Raw genomic sequence first — 6,274 nt, 5'->3', positions numbered from 1 at the left:
GCAGTGAAAAGTCAGCTCTCTCCTTGGTACTCTTGGTTTATACCCAAAGCATGCTCCCTGATCCTACATGTGCTAAATAAAGCAAATCAAAATGATGGCCCCTCGCTGTCTCTGTGGGGGTAGAAGGGCAAGGGTACAGGAAATGGGGAGGGGAAGCAAAGTGGAAAAGGGCTACTATAAATGACCCAGAATGTCTGTAGGGGCATCTGAGTCACCTGATTCATCAGCTTCACTTCATAGAGGGCAAACCACGGTCCCCAGGGAGGCAGGGACACCTCCAAGCTCAGTGAGCCACTAGGCAGTGCTGTGGCAGCTTCTCTAGGTCTTCCTGATCAGTGGTCTGATGCCCAAATGTAGCCAGCAATGCTTTCCTATGTCTGGGCAGTAAAAAACTCATTATACTGAAGTGCCCTTGGCATTGGAGTCAAGGACAACAGCCAGGGATGGCTCTGGTACTTAGGCCCAGGATGATCTAAGAGCTGTTCTCTAGAAATTTTGTAGAGAGTGGGCTGTCCTGACAGGTAGGGAACTCCAGGATGTATGTAAGCAGATCTGAAGGGATGTGGCCTTGAATTCCAGTCACCTTTGGGAGTCAAGTCTATGGATCCCACACTGCAGCTCTGGGGGTGGAGGGATGAGATCTAAGATCCAACCCCCAGGAACCCCAGGCCTTTGTGGCCTCTCCACCCATGCCCTTCTCAGGCGCCCTGAATAGATGGGGATGCGATGGGGTGGGTGTTGTGGCAGTGAGTGAGTCTCTCTGTTCGCTTTCTTGTGGATAAAGAACAGTCATAGAGGCAGAGGGAAGCGAGAGACAGGCCTTTCTGGTTAATAAATGGCTTCTCCCCCACATATGCTCGGGCTTCAGTGGATGAAGGAACCACTTCTGGGCCTCAACACCTTACACTGACCTCAGGGCCAATATGGTGTTTCTGTCTGGTGGGTGTGAATAGCCTGGATCTAAAAGGCAAAAGACTTCTCTACAGGAGCTGGGCGCTGGTGGCTCACGCCTGTAATCCTAGCTACTCAGGAGGCTGAGATCTGAGGATCGCGGTTCAAAGCCAGCCCGGGCAGGAGAGACGACCGTGAGACTCCTATCTCCAATAAACCACCAGAAAACCGGAAGTGGCGCTGTAGCTCAAGTGGTAGAGCGCTCGCCTTGAGCAGAAGAGCTGAAGGACAGAGCCCAGGCCCAGAGTTCAAGCCCCATGGCCGACCAAAAAAAAAAAAAAAAAAAAGACTTCTCTACAGGACACCAGAGCTAGGTCAAGCTTAGCCCAGAATGATTTGTAAACCCAAGGTGTATTTGAATAGAACCTGGTTCTAGTAGAACAGAGACTGAGCATAAATGGGAGTCTGATGTTCCAGCACTTTCTCTGGTTTAGGCCATGAGTTCTCAGTGTATAGATACTTCCTATAGGCAGGACTTAGCAACCTGCTAAACATGAACCTAGGTGTACTGTCCAAACCTCTCTGATGGCCACAGCTCAGGAATGGGCTAGGCCACTCCCCTTTTCCATTCTGTTCACTGTGGGGCTAAGAGTGTTTAGGTGGCCAAGTGGACAAGTGCCTGTGCCAACATGGCTGCTCAGACGGTCCTGTTTTGTAGAGAAACTTAGCAGGAGGTGAAGGGGGTGGGGTCTAGCTGAAGCCCCTGCTTTGAGGTCGCTGAGACTGGCTTCCCGCCTCTGCTCTCTCCGGCTTGTTCTACCTCAGGGTCAGATCCCTTCACCCCTGGAGAGATGGATTTAGGTGAGGGGAGAATAAGGCTGCTGGGAGAAGCAGGAACACCCCTGGACTGAGGTCTTTTCCTTCCACAGTAGGTCCCCTTTCCCCACAGAAGGACAAATCCTGTCATTGGTCACAGAAGTCACTGAAGCAGCAGGGATTTTTGTTTTTCTTTATGGTTTTTGTAGGAAAACAGGATGGAGGGCTCATGGTATAAAATAGTGGGCAGTCAGGTGGTAACAGCAGAGTCAGGCATCTGGAGGAGGCCAGGGACCAACCTAGAGAAGGAAGGTCTGGGGCTCTGTGTCCTCCCTTCTCAGCCCCCAGGAGCTTCCTCTGGCTCCCCCCCACCCCCCCACTGCCTTGACCGGCTGTTAGCAATGCCAGGCTCTCCTACCTGGGGCCTGGAAGGGAGGCCTATGGTTGGAGTCCCCGGGGTTTGGGTTTCATGAAGTTCTTTGGAGGCAATTTTGTGGCATTGGGTGAGTGGTGGGGTTTTGTGGAGTTGGATGGGGGGTATTTCCTGGTGTTCACTGTTTTCTTCTGGATTTTGGGCTTCTTCAAGCTAGGGAACACGTGGATATAGAGGTCATGGGGAGCTGTGTGGAGATGGGTGGGGTAGGGTGTGGGGGTGCCCCGTGGTCCTCCCTCCACCCTCTCCCTCCCTGGTGTCCTCTGCCTGCACACCTGACATTGAAGAACTTCTCCAAATACTTGTGGAGCTGGCTCAAGTTCCCAAGCCTACCAGCAGTCCTGGGCTCTGGGGGCGACTGCAACTCCTGGGTTTGAGCACCCCTAGGTTGTAGCAGCAGCAACAGCAGCAGCAGCAGATATGGCAGAGCCAGCGCACATGCGCAGAAGCGCAGAGCCGTGGTCTGGAAGGGGCGGGGCAGACAAAAGGGGGGCGGTCACGTGATACGGGTGGTGCCTAGGTCTGCGCAGCCCATTGAACCGGGTCTGAGCAATGTGTGGAAAAAGTCAGGGTCTTCAGAGCGCTCAGATCAAGGATGTGTCTGCCTCGGGACATAACACGGATTGACGTCACCAGCACCTATAAAGGAACCATCTGAGGGCTAGGCAGGATGAACGCTGCACATCTGGATACCCATACATGATCCCACAAAGCTCTGAGGTTAAAATGCACCGAGGCCCGGCCTGCTTTGGACACAAGGCATAGATTGCCATAGACACAAGACATTGACTGAGTAGCTCCTTCACCTTTCTGACCTTTCCCACATCTACTAGCTCACCACATTTCCTCCTCTCCTGCTTGACAGACTGTTGTCTGCCTGGAAAGTTCTTCCTCCAGACATCTGCTTGGCCAGCTGTGACTGAGGCATGCGCTGGAGATTCACCTTCTTTTTTTGTTGTTGTTGTTTTTTTGTTTTTGTTTTTGGGTCCGGTCGTGGGGCCTGAACTCTTGGGCCTGGGTGCTGTCCCTCAGCTCTTCAGCTCAAGGCTAGCGCTCTACCATTTGAGCCACAGCGCCACTTCCAGTTTTTTTCTTTTTGCTTATGTGGTGCTGAGGAATCGAACCCAGGGCCTCAGGCATGCAAGGCAAGCGCTCTACCACTGAGCCACCTTCCCAGCCCTGGAGATTCACCTTCTAAATGGATCTAACCCTGACACCTCTATTTAAAACTGCAGCCCACCCCCTACATTCTACTTTCTTTCTTTATGCTATCCATACTTACCATCTTTGTTGTCCTTTACCAGCCACATCTCCTCCCTCTGCTAAGCACCTCTGCACACTGGCTGTTGCTTTGATTTTGACTATTGACTATCACAGACATCCAAAACATTGTGGTCATTTAGTAGCTGCTGTTACACACAGTAAATGAGACACACAGGCACACCCAATAATTCACAGCCTAAGATACCCATAAGTACACACACACACACACACACACACACACACACACCTCTGAGGCCCCCCTCAAACCCCTTTTTACTCAGGAACTTCCCTTTTCCCCACCTCCCCAAGCAAAAATCAGGGAACCTTAGCAGCTGTCTTGCCCATAGAATGACAGAGGAGATCGCCTCAGCTTTACTCCTTAATGGGGACAGCCTCCTTCCCCAAGCTTCTGGAGAATGCCGCTAACAATGGTCCCCAGACCTGACATTACCATGGTGCTGGACAGGTGCAGAGCGACACAGCTGAAGGTCTCGGTGCCCTTTATATTCTCTGAGGCCCTTTATATTGCCTTTAGACCAGTGCCCCATGTCCCTCTAAGGTCCTACCCCCAGCTCAGTCTCCTGCTTCAGTATCATGACCCAGGAATTGGTGCGAGGAAGCACATGGGCTACTAGTTGATCTGAGCAGGGCACAGTCCTTGGCAGGGGCCCAAAGAAGTGGGTGGCAGAGGCGGGGAGGCTCTTGGGACTATGGTAACTTTTTGCTCCATGTGCACAGAGCCTAAGAAGGAACTGTTTCTGGGGTTGCCAAGGGGCTGAGTATCAAGGGCTCCTTTGGGAGTTAAGAGGGGACTTTGCAGTGGGACAAGACAGCATTGGCATCCAGCTTGTTCCAAGACTTTCCCTTTCCTTGCTATGGAGTCACGGCCCTCCTCCTGGCCTCTAGGTCTCAGAGGAGCAGGCAGAGTTGTTGGTTTTACTTTAAGGAGTGTAGTCTCCCCCAACTCTCATTCATCCCGGGGGTTTTTCTCCGTCTTCCTAGCTATGTTGGAACCCCCAGTGGTGACTTGCTGAGCCCTCCATAGATTGGGGGGTGGGGGTGGAGGTGCTTAGTTGTGTAAATGATGAGCCACAGTGTGGGCCTGTCATGTCCTACCAGCTCAACATGGCGACTTTTCTGCAGCTATGTTGTGAAATGTGGACTGTTTCTTTATGCCCACCCCACCCCCTGGGGGAGGCAAAGTAGGAAGAGCAGGGTGTTCAGGGTGGGAATCCTGACTTTACCACTTTCTGGCTGTGTAACCTTGAGCAAAATACATGCTCACAGGAGCCTCAATTCCCTTACCAGGGGAATGGAATGGATTACCTTTATAGCACGAGAGTGGCATGGAAGTCATTGTGCTGGTGCTGCTCAGCCCGCTGGACAGCTCCTGGGACAAGCTATATGGATGACTTGTGTAAGCCCCCACATTCATGAGTACACTCTTTCCTCTTAGTCCCATGCCATCCATCTGCATCCCCTCCTTATTAACCCTTGCTGTCATTAACTGGCCTGGCTATTTCTCAGGGACTTTTCCAGTTAACTCTTCCTGGTCCTCCAGCCCTGGTGATAAGATGCAGCTGTGGACATCAGGTCCTGGTCTGTCACTGTGCTTCTCTGAGCATGGCAACCTCCCAGCAGCGATGGGGGAACTCTGGAACTAGTTCAGGGGTTGGAAGATGCCCACCTCAAGACCCAGCAAGCTTTGGAGTCACCCCAGTCTCAGTTGGGAATTGAGCCAGAGCTCTTCAAGGAAATGCTCTTTTGCTTAAGCTGCTTTGAGTCGGATTTTTTTTTTTTACTTGTTACAAAGTCAAAAAAGTATTCCAAAATCATTCAGCTAATAACCTTCCTGTCCCCTTCAGGATGTTGTCCAAGTATCTATGCAGGATACCTTTCAAAAGCCCTCACAGTTTGATCTCTGACTACTTTTTACTTTATTTAGGCTGGTGCTAAGTTTGAGCTCAGGGCCTGAAGCATGCTTGGCTTGTTTATTCAACTGGTGTTCTGCCACTTGAGCCATGCCTTTGGTCCTGCTTTTTTGCTGGTTATTTATTTATTGTCGGTTGTGGGGTCTGAACTCTGGGCCTGGGTGCTGTCCCTCAGCTCTTCAGCTCAAGGCTAGTGCTCTACCACTTGAGCCACAGTGCCACTTCCGATTTTTTCTGCTTATGTGATGCTGAGGAATCAAACTCAGGGCCTCATGCATGCAAGGCAAGCACTCTACCACTGAGCCACCTTCCCAGCACCTGCTGGTTATTTATTTTTATTTTTATTATTATTATTTTTTGGTCGGTCACAGGGCTTGAACTCTGGGCTTCGGCGCTGTCCCTGTGCTCTTCAGCTCAAGGCGAGCATTCTACCACTTGAGTCACAGCACCACTTCCAGTTTTTTAGTGCTTTATTGGAGAGAAGAGTCTCACTGAGGGCTGGGAAGTTGGCTCAGTGGTAGAGTGCTTGCCTTGCATGCCTGAGGCCCTGGGTTCGATTCCTCAGCACCACATAAGCAAAAAGAAAAAAGCCGGAAGTGGCGCTGTGTCTCAAGTGGTAGAGCACTAGCCTTGAGGTGAAGAGCTGAGGGCCAGCGCCCAGGCCCAGAGTTCAGGCCCCACGACCGGACCCAAAAAAAAAAAAAAAAAAAAAAAAAGAGTCTCACTGATTTTCCTGCCCAGGCTGGCTTTGAACCTGGATCCTCAGATCTCAGCCTCCTGAGTAGCTAGGATTACAGGCATGAGCCAGTGGCGCCCAACTGTGCTGCTTATTTTTGAGATGTAATCCCACAGTTTTTCTGCCCTGACTCACTTCAAAACTCCATCCTTCAAGTATCAATTTCCTGAGTAGTTAGGATTCTGGCATGAACGATCAGCACCT

At 51.2% G+C, this 6,274-nt stretch overlaps 1 long non-coding RNA gene across 1 annotated transcript; it reads right to left on the bottom strand.

Annotated features, from left to right (window-relative positions):
* Positions 1–1,919: 1,919 nt before the first annotated feature.
* Positions 1,920–3,933, bottom strand: LOC138830425 (uncharacterized). The gene is made up of 3 exons (XR_011373020.1): positions 3,855–3,933; positions 2,416–2,603; positions 1,920–2,293 (listed from the first exon to the last, which is right to left on the bottom strand). It is a non-coding gene; the product is annotated as an uncharacterized lncRNA (long non-coding RNA).
* Between the last annotated feature and the right edge of the window lie 2,341 nt (positions 3,934–6,274).

This window comes from Dipodomys merriami, unplaced genomic scaffold (assembly GCF_024711535.1).
Source record: "Dipodomys merriami isolate MVZ:Mamm:240054 unplaced genomic scaffold, mDipMer1.0.p SCAF_19, whole genome shotgun sequence".
Classification (NCBI taxonomy): domain Eukaryota; kingdom Metazoa; phylum Chordata; class Mammalia; order Rodentia; family Heteromyidae; genus Dipodomys; species Dipodomys merriami.
Note: the sequence above shows the minus strand (reverse complement) of the source record. Positions and strands in the feature narration are given on the sequence as shown.